This window comes from Camellia sinensis, chromosome 9, assembly GCF_055761805.1.
Source record: "Camellia sinensis isolate YWXY chromosome 9, ASM5576180v1, whole genome shotgun sequence".
Classification (NCBI taxonomy): domain Eukaryota; kingdom Viridiplantae; phylum Streptophyta; class Magnoliopsida; order Ericales; family Theaceae; genus Camellia; species Camellia sinensis.
Genome location: NC_138969.1, coordinates 91,188,382 through 91,200,187, shown reverse-complemented (window position 1 = coordinate 91,200,187; position 11,806 = coordinate 91,188,382). Strand labels below are relative to the sequence as shown.

The 11,806-nt window shown below is 38.7% G+C and overlaps 2 long non-coding RNA genes across 2 annotated transcripts; both read left to right on the top strand.

The window, feature by feature from the left end:
• The first annotated feature begins 1,103 nt into the window (after positions 1-1,103).
• LOC145799140 (uncharacterized) lies at positions 1,104-3,156 on the top strand. The gene is made up of 4 exons (XR_014341154.1): positions 1,104-1,165; positions 1,751-1,873; positions 2,608-2,711; positions 2,913-3,156. It is a non-coding gene; the product is annotated as an uncharacterized LOC145799140 (long non-coding RNA).
• Positions 3,157-4,780: 1,624 nt separating this feature from the next.
• On the top strand, positions 4,781-7,567 carry LOC114298765 (uncharacterized). The gene is made up of 2 exons (XR_014341153.1): positions 4,781-5,337; positions 7,206-7,567. It is a non-coding gene; the product is annotated as an uncharacterized LOC114298765 (long non-coding RNA).
• Positions 7,568-11,806: the final 4,239 nt, after the last annotated feature.

Sequence of the window (11,806 nt, the reverse complement as noted above, 5' to 3'; positions counted from 1 at the left end):
GAGTGATGTGGGAAATACATATGAGAAAAGGTGGGAAACATTACTTGCAGAAGAAGTGGACTCCCCACGAAGTTGGTGGTTTACCGTAGATGGAAAGCGTCTAAGCCCATCAAAGTCTCGGCCAGTACTAAGCCAATGCAACTCTTTCCTTTTTTCAAACCTTAGGCCACTTCGATCAACCGAACGCTGGATTCGCCGAAGCTTGGGGCAAGAAGGAAATGAGCCAGCATACACAAGCAGAGGGCATGTTGCCAAAAGCCTTGCCAAAAAAGGTCGCCTTGGCCACCAACATTGGAAAATCGATGAATCAAACTAGGAATATCCAACTCTCCATTATGGACCAAAGATCGAACCTCGTGTAGAGTGAGCCCACATATCCATCCCAAAGCTTGGACGTGGCCAAAACGAGGCTGAGGTATGATTTCCTCATTGCGTCGGGATTCCATTAGTGCCTGAAATTCTTCAATTGTCGGGCATACTTCTTGTCCACCGAAGCTAAATACATCGAATTGCAGCATGAAGGAACTGAAAGCAAAGAGAAGTTTGACTTAAAGGAAAAAAAGGGCATTCAGGTCGAAGCCATAGAAATTCACCTTTTCCGAGCCATCCAAAGCGGCTATCCAGTCTCGAAGCTTGCTGACAAATAACATCTCCATTTTGAGAGTAAAATATCAAAGACTTGTGAGTTCACTTGAAAAACAGCATGGGAGCACTATTTATAAAGTTTGAGAAGGAGCTGAGCATGACAGCTGGACAACACTGACAGGCATCACACTGATGGTCAGCCGTGCATCACTGATAGCTGGCCGTGCATCAGTGAAGCTCGGTCGGGTCTTGGTGCTGGCCCAGTGTAGATCAGTTGCAACAAAAGCTAACCTTTGTTTGGGTGGACTTCAACTGTACTTTTGAGTTTTGTTTTGTTTGTACCAAGTGTCTATTAGCTTTTTTTTTGTGTTGTTTTCATTTCATTTTTTCTAGTATCAAGTTGTATTTTTACGTTTTGATCGATTGTAAGTCATGATTCAATTCACGAATCAATTCAAGAGCAAAGCATTCACAGTTCCGAAGGTTACAATGCTAGGGTAATTCCATTCATCATATTGTCACTACAAGAAAAGTTGCCTATGACGACGTTTGAATCAAAGACGTTTTATGAAACGCTGTGGTATATCTCAATAGCCAACACGTTTTTCAAGGCATGATGCCTGTTGATGTTCTCAATGAGCCAAGTCTGTTTTACTTAACAGACACTTAACCCATTCTAATTACCAAAGTAACACAATCACTCATGAGCTGCTCTTCTCTCTCGCGATTAATATCGATCTCTCTCACTATAGCTGTTCTTCATTGGACTCGAACTCGATCTTTCTCACTCTAGCTGTTCTTTATCGAACTCTCTCTCTCTCTCTCTCTCTCTCTCACAAATCGCAGATTCGAAATCGAACAAGAAATTAGATCTAATCTGATCGAAATCCATACTCGATCTGATCTGTTCTAATCTGATCTCTCTTGCATTTTGTTAGATTTGTTCTTGCCCTAGCTTTTCTTCATCAAACTCGAACTCGATCTCTCTCGCAAATTGTTGAGCCGAAATCGAACAAGAAAATCGATCTAATCTCATCAAAACCCGAACTCGATCTGATCTGATCTCTCTTGCATTTTGTTAAATCTGATTAACAAGGTTTCAAGCAAATCATTTTTATCTTGTTTTTCATTAACAAGTTTTAATAGGTGTTTGATTTCTTTGTAGGTGGCGATGAGGTGTAGAGATCGGTTACATGAACTTGTAAAGGAAGAGATAAAGAAGAAGGATTCGAGTACGGAGGAGTGGAAGATCGCGATGAAGAGTAGCTTCAATCACATGGACAATGAGGTGATTGTATGGAACAACAGAGTCATTTTTTGTTCTGTCCAGATTTTTTTCTTTTCTTCCTCTTCTTCGATTCATTTTTTTTTTCCAGATTTTTTTTTGCTGTTTCTTCACAGCAAACGAAGGACGAAGACAATCGTTTTTTTTTTTTTTTCCAGATTTCTGTTCTGTCCATATGTTTTTCTGTTTTGTCTAGATTTCTGTTTCCTCTTTTTTCATTTTTTTTTTCCAGATTTTTGTACTCATTGGCAGCAAACCAAGAACAAATTATTTTCATGTATTCACATCATTTGCATTAATTTTTGTTCTTTTAGCTTTATATTAAGAGGAGAGATCGATGTAATTATGTCAAAATTGTAGCGTTTGTTGTGTTTTCTCTAAACTTAAGGGGGAGGTTAGTGTACTTTATCCTATTATTGAACATCCTCATAATTTATATCAAACTATCTTGCAACCCTTGATTTGTCCATTTTCATCTTGTAATTTATCCTATTATTGATTTGTCCATTTTCATCTTGTACCCTATGACGTTTACCAATCCATGGCTGTAAGTTTGGCACTAGCAAATTTGGCTAATTTATATGATGACTCAATTACTTGCACTGTTATCCATATAACCTTTGTTTATGTTGCTGAAGAAATTATTTATAATCGGTATTTCTGATATGTTCTAGAGTTTCTTGGCCTCTTGGACCTTTTCATGTATTATATTATTGAACTTTGTTATGTGGCTGCAGGGTGAACCAAGTTTCCATCTATTTGGTTTTATAATGTGTCATGGTGCTACAGCTGCAAGGGCATTAAAGTCTCTGCTTCAAGGCATTTTGCTGTCTTCAAAAGGGTAATTAACTATTTGTCTTCACTTTTTCTCTTTAACAAAATTGTAGATATTTTGGGTCTGTTATTCTTTAGAACTATGAGTGCTTTGTTGGAACACTAGCTCCCGTCTTGCCATTTTTCTCCCTGAAGAACATTTTACAAGCATGATGCTTAACTCATAAATCATTCTTTTTGTTGCATGATGCATAACTCAAAATTGCAGGATTGAGGAAAATAAATATATATAAGAACTCATCATCTGTGGGGCACCTCTGTGAGAAAGTATCTAAGCTATACCCAAAACACTAAAAATCGCTGGATGGTTACCAAAAACTGCTCTAATCTGGCTTCTTGTTGGGTATCCAATCAAGCTTCTTCCTCTATTTTGTCAGGGTATGCCCCCTCCACCCCAGGTTCATGCTTACTCCTGATAGGTTAGTCTTTTGTGATGTCATAATCTTCTCTCTTACGGAAAACATTATTTTGCAAGGTTGAGAAAGAAATAGAAGAGAGAAGAGAGATCTCCTTTCACAAGGTTGGAATATCTATGGCGCCCCCAGTCAATATTCAGGACATTGTTGCTTCCCATGGGGACTCTGAAGAGGTTGGTCCTATCCTTTTCCTTTCCTTGAATGAAGAATAGCAGAATGATAGTGTGAAGGAAAAACAACTGTGCTTTATTCTGATAATTAAAATGATGGCAAATCCACTAGTTTTAACATCTAAGTATCAATTTTTACACCGAAGATTTTTTCCTGTTAATCTTAAATTCTTAAATCACCACCAGAATGAATCTGGAGATAAAATTGTAACATACCGTCATCTTTTACAACCCCTTATCAAATATGAATGTAGCTTTCCTTTTGACCATTCCTTATTCTTGTGATGGCTCCACTTATGCTTCACAGCTGTTGATCTGGGTAGTACTGCTCAGATCTGTCTAGTTACAACTACAAGAAGCATTGTAGAGATGAAGTTGCTTTTTCTAAAGTGGATTTTGTGCTTGGTGAAATGCTTATGCTATAACTGTTGGATGTTGATTTTCAGAATGAAATTTCATAAGCATAGTAAAAAGACCTAAGCATAAGCATTGACTCAATGCTCTAATCTGCTACCCTAGAGTGGTAGGTGGTGGTGCTTTAATTCATGAATCAGCAAATTGAGAGCAAAAATTGCTGGCAATCTGCAAATTTGTTTCCCCCAATTTGCAAATTGATTTTAGCTAGTCTGCAGATTCAAGATAATTTTTGATTTATCATATGATTTGCTGACACATACCATGCACTTCAGACACCCAAACACTTGGGTTGCCCATGTTGTCATGTGCTGCACACCACCCAAACACTGATGTGGATTTTTTATTAGATTTTGTTATTTTATTGTAAATTTATTTGGGAAAAATTCTGATTAGGTTCAGCTTTTTTTTTATAAAAAAAAAAAGGCTTTTTAGAGATGTTTTAATAAAAACGCCACTACAAGTGAGTATGGGCAACTTCTACACTGGCGTTTATAAAACGTCGCAAAGTTATGGCGACGGCCGCATCCTCGACGTAATTTTAAAACGCCAGCAGATGTTTTGCCGGCATAGATATTTTAAAATAAAAAATATTATTTTTTGTATTAGTCTCAAGTTCTTGTTATGTCAAAATCAATCTCAATATGTTCTAGTACTCCTTTTATAGATTTCATAGATATTTTAAATTGAATCAAGAATGCGAGTGAATGTTCAATGAATGAAGTACTCATTACAGTACAATCGTAACATATCCATAATGATTACTTAATTGAAGTTACTAGCTATTTAAATGTTCGATTTGAACTTTCAAAGATTGTTTTTGTGGCGATTGCAAATAGGGTGCAACCTATTCCTCCACCACTATTAGATAGGATGGAAGTCATTGAACTGCCAAGATATACACCTGAAGAAAAGCTTAAAATAGCAATTCGACACCTCATAAATAGGGTGCTTTGCGGCCTTTTTGGATTCTGCAATGTACTAAGTACTTAAGGTTGGGTATCATGTTATGGCCATATGCATTGCCTTTTAATTTGATGAAATATCAATAGAAGGTTGGGTATCATAATGCCACTTCTTTTTTCTTTTCTTTTTTCGCAATGGATTTCTCTTTTACTGGTTTAAAGATAAAATATGAACATTTGATGGGACAACTAAGCAGGCCCTTAGATTTTATTGTCATATGTTTACTGTTCTAAACCTTATGTAGGTATATATGTAACATAGTTTGTATACTTCTTTATATTAACTGAATTTTATTGGTGACACCTATTATTAATTGATCACAAGGAAATTATTGACCCTACGCTGGTATTTAGCTGATTAGTGTTTCAATGAATTGTCCATTTCTGTTCATTAGCTTTCACTATGAAGTTAAAGCACATGCTTGGTGTTTCTGAATGTCACACTAATATGTTGATAATTGATGCAGATTGACTTGTCTTCCCACATTGTTAGGGTTTAATTGACTTTGAAGGTACTACTTTAACATTACTTTGAATTATTTGATGAATACATGGTCTTTATTTCTATAAATTTATTTTCAGTCGTGTTGGTTATTTTATTCCTCTGCCAAGATTTGATAGAACGTTGATACCGAAGGACAACCTTAGCTTTGTCTCAGGATGTGTTGGTAAGTAATCCAAAATTACAAGTTTTAGTTGTTTTATTCAAAATATTTTTCCTACTGCTTTGAACGGTGATGGCTAAATTGGGATGCTTATTTTTTTTTTTGTTTAAAAGTAAACTGGTAGCTGTTCTAATGTACCAGTGTTGTTCTGGTTGGAAAATGGATCCTTTAACGAAAGAACTCTTGTTTATTTTTCCCATTTTGTTCTTGAAAAAGATTATTTATGAATTCTGTTTTTTAGACATTTCAGAAATTTTAGTGAATTGGGTTTCAGAAATTTTATGCAAATTTTTAGTACATATTTTCAAAATTTTAGATGTGGGTTTGTTTTTCCCATGCTTGCAAATTAGATTTTCAATCATTTGCTTGGATTTTAGGTGGGAAATGTTGTGTCGTGCTTAGTATCTGATATTTTTTGCTTTAGGTGAGCCACCAGTATAAAGTCAAAAAAAGTTTATGAAGTATTCATGAAGATACCACAACACTTGGTTTTGCAACTAACTGTTCCAAAAATAAGATTCACTGTGTAGCTAAGTGAATAGTATATATATATATGTATGCATGTATTGAAGATATCTGAGTGTGTGTAGTTTTTGGAACTTACATACCCAAGCAAAGAGCCACCAGAAGCAACTCTGTTTGTTGGCCTTCCCATCAAATACTATATATATAATGCATGTATTTTCAATTATAACCAACACGACTGAAAATAAATATAATGCATGTATACACTTGGTTTTGCATGTATAAATATAATGCATGTATACACTGTGTATTTTCAATTATAATGCATGTATTTTCAATTATACTATATATATAATGCATGTATACACTTGGTTTTGCTTTAGGTGCTTTTCAATTATACCCTTTTTAATCCATTGCTTTAATGGGTATTTTCCTTTGAATTTTTGTTTTGTTTTGTTTTGTTTTGGGGGTTTATAATGCATGTATCTGCTGGATTTATATGCTGAAAATTTCAGCAAAATATATGATGATTGAACATTAACATATGGTTAGATTAGATTCAGTAGTAAAAAAAAAGAAAGATGAATTTATTTACTTTGAGTACATAGCCTTGATTAGCCGACCGCACTTGATTCAGACACAATGTTTAGTTTGGTTTGATTCAATTTGCTTCAGTTATTGTTATATCAGATTAAAATTTAATTCGCTTCAGTTATTGTTATATCGGATTAAAATTTAACTAGTATGGAGCTCATCCAACGAAATTGTCAATATTGTCTTTGAGCATTTTCATTTTCTGAGGCATCCAACCACAAAAATCCCTATTTGAATGGTAAAATGAAAACTTAAACTCAAATCAGTTGTTTGAATGGTTTGCTATGGACCTGAAAATTCATTGATATAAATGACTGAAATTAAACATCTTATGAAGGCTGTGCAGGAAAAAAGAAAAGGGAAACAAAATGTGAATAATATTTAGCTTCCATGTTATTTACGTTTCCCTTCAATTTTCTAGTGTCATGTTTCTTATTGGTTATATTATACATGATATTGGTGGCTAGTCCGAATTGTTTACACCTGTTGGTTATATCCTCTGTTAATGGTGCTTAGTGCAGTTTATGGCTGTAGAAAATTCTTTATCTTCAGTCAAAATGCTACTTATCAAATCCCAGCAGTATTACAAAGTGTTCCTAGTTAAGTACCATAATTAGTACCATATGATTTAGCTCAGTAGTTTAGAAGTGCATACTGAGACTATACTTGTGTACGTGTATTTCTGATCACTTTGCTGTAATAATATTCAGTTCTGTCAATCATTCAGTGCATAGAAGCTGATATGTAGACAATTGGCCTCATTTGGATCCTTTTTTCTAAATGAATAATTATGACCTTTTCATCATTAACAGGAAGAGGCTACCAAAAGCAAGTCTGTAGGAAAGGCATAGTACCAGACTATGATCTCCGACAGCGATTACACCGAGTTTGAAAACTTCTCAAAGTGGTTGGGAGTCTCCCAGTGAGATTTTTCGGTCTTTGAGTTTTGTCTTGGTATAATATCTTTATCTAATTGTTTTGTTTCAAGAGGAGTTAATTTACTTTTTGTGGCAGTTTTGAGACAAGATTTGAGTTTGGTGGGTTATGTTTTATGACAAGATGGATGGATTTTTCATTTTAGCAGATCTGGAATCAAAATTTTACAAATTGTAGTCTCTTACTTAAACACGGTTTGTTAAGTTTTTTTTGAATGAGAAATTGAATTAATGCTTCATTTGTTATTTGAATGGGAGTTATTATTTTATATGTTAGTTTTATTACAGATATTTGAATGGGAGTTAATTTGTATGTTAGTTTTATTACAGGTATTTTTTTATTAATTGAATGAGAAACTAAATTCAATATTTTTTACAGGTATTTTTTTTTAATTTAATCAAATAAAATTAGCATAATATCCCAAAAAAAAAAAAAAAGGAAGATATGACGGCGTTTCCATAAACGCCTCCTAATCCCTCAACAGTAACGGTAATTTTTTTAAAACAGATACGACGGCGTTTCAAAAACGTCGCTAAATATTGTTGGTGACGTCAGCGCGTGTGTGGTGGGACATTTGGCGGCGTTTTTTATCACGACGTTTTTAAAACGTCGCAAAGCTACAGCGACAGCCGCAGCTTCGACGTTTGGTACTAAACGCCACAAAAGGAATTAGGGGCGTTTTTGATACATAGCCGCTAAAAGTGCGATTTCCAGCAGTGTGTGCAAAAAAGATCATTCAACAAAAACTTGTCTTTTTATAACTGGCGGGTCTAACCCCGATCATTATTTTACAACGCCAAAACAAAAGAAAAGTCTTCAAAAACAAAAGGTCTATCCGAAGCTAGTTTTATAACTACATAACAAAACGAAAGCAAAAGCAAAATCATCATCGTCATCAGTAGCCCATCCTCACTCTCTTCCTCCTCGGCTGTAGAGGAGGTGCATCACAGTCATCGCAGGGGCTGCTCGACTGCAGGTCAATCTGCTCCCCGTCGTCCTCAGGGGTCGTAGATCCGTGAAAAGACTCTTCGAAAGGCGAGCGCTGCCTTACTCGACCTCTCCCCCGATCGACACCTCATCTGCCTCTCACTGGGCCCTGTCTTTACCTACTGGCTGCAGAAGGTCCTGCAAGCACTGCTGGCACTGACTCAAGCTGAAAAGAGGATAGATATCAGTAGGAGTAAACAAAGTGCATAGTATGGCAACAAGTACAGTATGACAACAACAGTGAACCGCAAATAGAATGTACCTCGATCCCATGGATGACTAAGGCAGTTTGCCTCCTCCGTACCATCAGGAGTAGTCGGTCGATCGTCCGAAGGAGCTCATCACCAAATGCCCAGGGAATCTACAGAAGAATAGAATTTGAGAAAAGTAGATAGAAGTAATAGTAGAACGATGAATATAAATGGCAAAAAACAATCTAAAGTGCAATATGGACTAGCATAAAGAAATGTGCACTTGCCCAATGCCAGGGGCAAACATGAGCTTGCGATCCCTCTCCTCGATGTGCTCCAGTGGGATCTGCTCGATCACTCCATATGGACGCATGTATACGATCTCGGTGGGAATCACAAGAAATTCGAGAATGGGAGCAACGACAGGGGCACCCCCTGCAGGTGCATCGCCAGCAGTAGCAGCAGCAGCAACAATAACCTCTGGCATAGCTCGAACCACGCCTGGGGTAAGAGGCGCCATCACCCAAGTGTGTAAGAAAGTAGTGAAGTCGCCGGCTCATGATGGCGATCGCCATCCTCGCCTATCATCAAGAGGTCGAGCTCAGGACCATCCTGTAGATCATCCACTACCCTCATGCCGAGAGGAGGAGGATGTGGAATGTCAAGGTCAGCAACGCCCCGTGTCTGGCGGATGAATCTCTTTCCCAAATAGTAAGCTCAGCCAAAGGGACCCTCAAACAGGATCCTCATCGTGGAGGCATGCCAGGCAGCGGCGTAGGTCGTCCTCAACACCAGGGAAATGCTCGCCCAAGGGTGCCAGTCAATTTGTGAATACAGTGTCAGATGAGTATATCGGTGCAGTGTTAGAATGGCCATCCGATGTCAAAAATTAGTGTAATGTTAGAAGTCAGTGTAGTATGCGAATGGTAAGATGGTACAGATGCAACAACATTAGAATGATCGTATAGTGTGGGAAACCGTGCAATTCTTGGTCTGCCGTGATGGTGTCAAAGAAGCAGCGGACGTATGGGAAGGTGCGATCTACAAGGCGCCATCGCTCGAACCGCGAGTTATAGTACCGAGAGCGGGGTACTGACAACTCAATCGGCCTCACTAGGACTGGAGCCAGGGAAATGAAATATGTGTAGACCCAAAGCTGCAAACAAAAGGCAAATAGAAGACATGAGAAAATAGATCAAATGAACAGGAGATGCAACGGTGAACAGAATGTAAAGCATATCAGAAAGGTGAGTGTAGGGTATACCTTCCAAACCCTCTAGTAGCCGCCAAGTGAATCCGCCTTGTGGTGGGAAATGGAGCTCATGTAGTAGTATAAGGTGGCCAGGCCTGCGCCACCCCAATTGTACTCCACCACCCGAGAAAGGTGTACCAGTGCCTCTAGAATATATAACCCCATGATATTTTCCTTGTTCATAAACAGGGTAGTATCGAGAAAATATATGAGAAAGCCACGGGCGTACTGGGCAACCTCACCTGCAGTAGCTGGCTGAGTACCGAAAAAGTGCTCCAGGAACCAGTTGTAGCGCACCATCCCATGGCTGGTAGTGTCTGGGATCGCCCTGAGAAGCTGCAGTTGTACATCCCTCCACTGGGTCATATCTAGATCAAAGGGGACTAGGACGTCGACCCCAACCCACAAACCGATCAACATCGAGAAGTCGTATGTGGTCAGTGTCATCTCCCCGGTCGAAGAAAAGTGGAATGAGTCGGTGGTGTCGCACCATCTCTCTACCAGGGCCCCATAAAGCCAAGATTCGGTCCTTTGTGCATCTATCACGCTTATTCACTTTGTGCATCTATCGTGCTTGTTCACTTTGTGCATCTATCGCGCTTGTTCTCTTGGGCATCTATCCCACTTGTTCACTTTGTGCATCTATCGCACTTCTTCTCTCTTGCATCTATCGCATTTGTTCACTTCGTGCATCTATCGCACACCTTTCTTTGTTGTTTCTCAGGATGTGTGATGTTTTACCTTGGGACATACAAAGTACGCACTCGAGTGTTTGTTTCTTAGGACGCGTGAAACGTGGCCTTGGACAGGTTTTACCTCGGGATGTACGAAGTATGTGCCCAAGTGGTTGTTTCTTAGGACGCATGAAATGCGGCCCTGGGCGGGTTTTACCTCGGGACGTATGAAGTACATGCCCTAGTGGTTGTTTCTTAGGATGCTGAAACGCGGCCCTGGGTGGGTTTTACCTTGGGACGTACGAAGTACGCTCCTGAGTGGTTGTTTCTTAGGACGCGTGAAACGCGGTCTTGAGTGGTTGTTTCTCAGGACGTGTGAAACGCGGCCCTGGGCGGGTTTTACTTTGAGACGTACGAAGCACAGCCCTAAGTGCTTGGTTCTCAAGTTGCGTGAAATGCGACCTTGAGCGGTTTCTTGTTTCTCGGGACGTACAAAGCACAACCCCAAGCGGTTTTTGTTCTCAGTTTCTCAGGATGTGTGAAACGCAACCCTGAGTGGTGTTTTCTTTTCGCTTTTTTAGCTTGAAGCTGCTCATTCACATGTTATCTTGTTATCTTGCTTATCGCATTTTTTTATTGCTTATTACATCATCTTGTATGATCATAAGTTTTCAAAATAGTTGGCTTCGCGAAGCATGTCAATCCATCTTTCAAAATTACATTGTGCATATCATTTGCATTTTGCCCTTGAACTATGCTGGTTTGATTCTTTACAAAGGGGATACGCAAGCAGCTTGCGGGCGCAACCATTTTAATTTATGTCTTGTTTGTTTGTCTAAGTCTTATGACCTTGTCAAAATGGGTCGTCTCTGGGCTTTAAAATTCATTTACGTTATTTCATGACTTCGAGCTCTGTCAAAGAGGGGCAACTGTAGACACCCCATTTTTGATCACCCGCAAGACTTAGGCGCTTGGTTCGATACACTCAACGATGAAAGTTGAATTGTGAATTCGCAGTGATTCGAATTTAATCAGGCTCTCGAACATAGCCGACTGGCCATGAAGAGGGATGGCCGGCCAACCAAAAATGGCTTGCCGGCCACTTGTTGGCCAGCAGGTCTCTAGGTGGTCAGGCTAGAAATAATTAGTTTTTTGGTTCAAAGGGGGTGCAAGGTTTAGGTTCTGGAGCTTGAAAACTGAAGTCTTTTGTTGAAGAAATTGAACGATTTGCATAGTGTAACAATCCATCATTGAGTGTTCAAAGTGAGGTACCCAAGTCTTAAGGGCGGTCAAAATGAGATGTCTATACTTACCTTGGAAAAATAGGAGATTATGACTTGGGCGAGGTTTCTAGAAGTGTTCTATGAGAATTA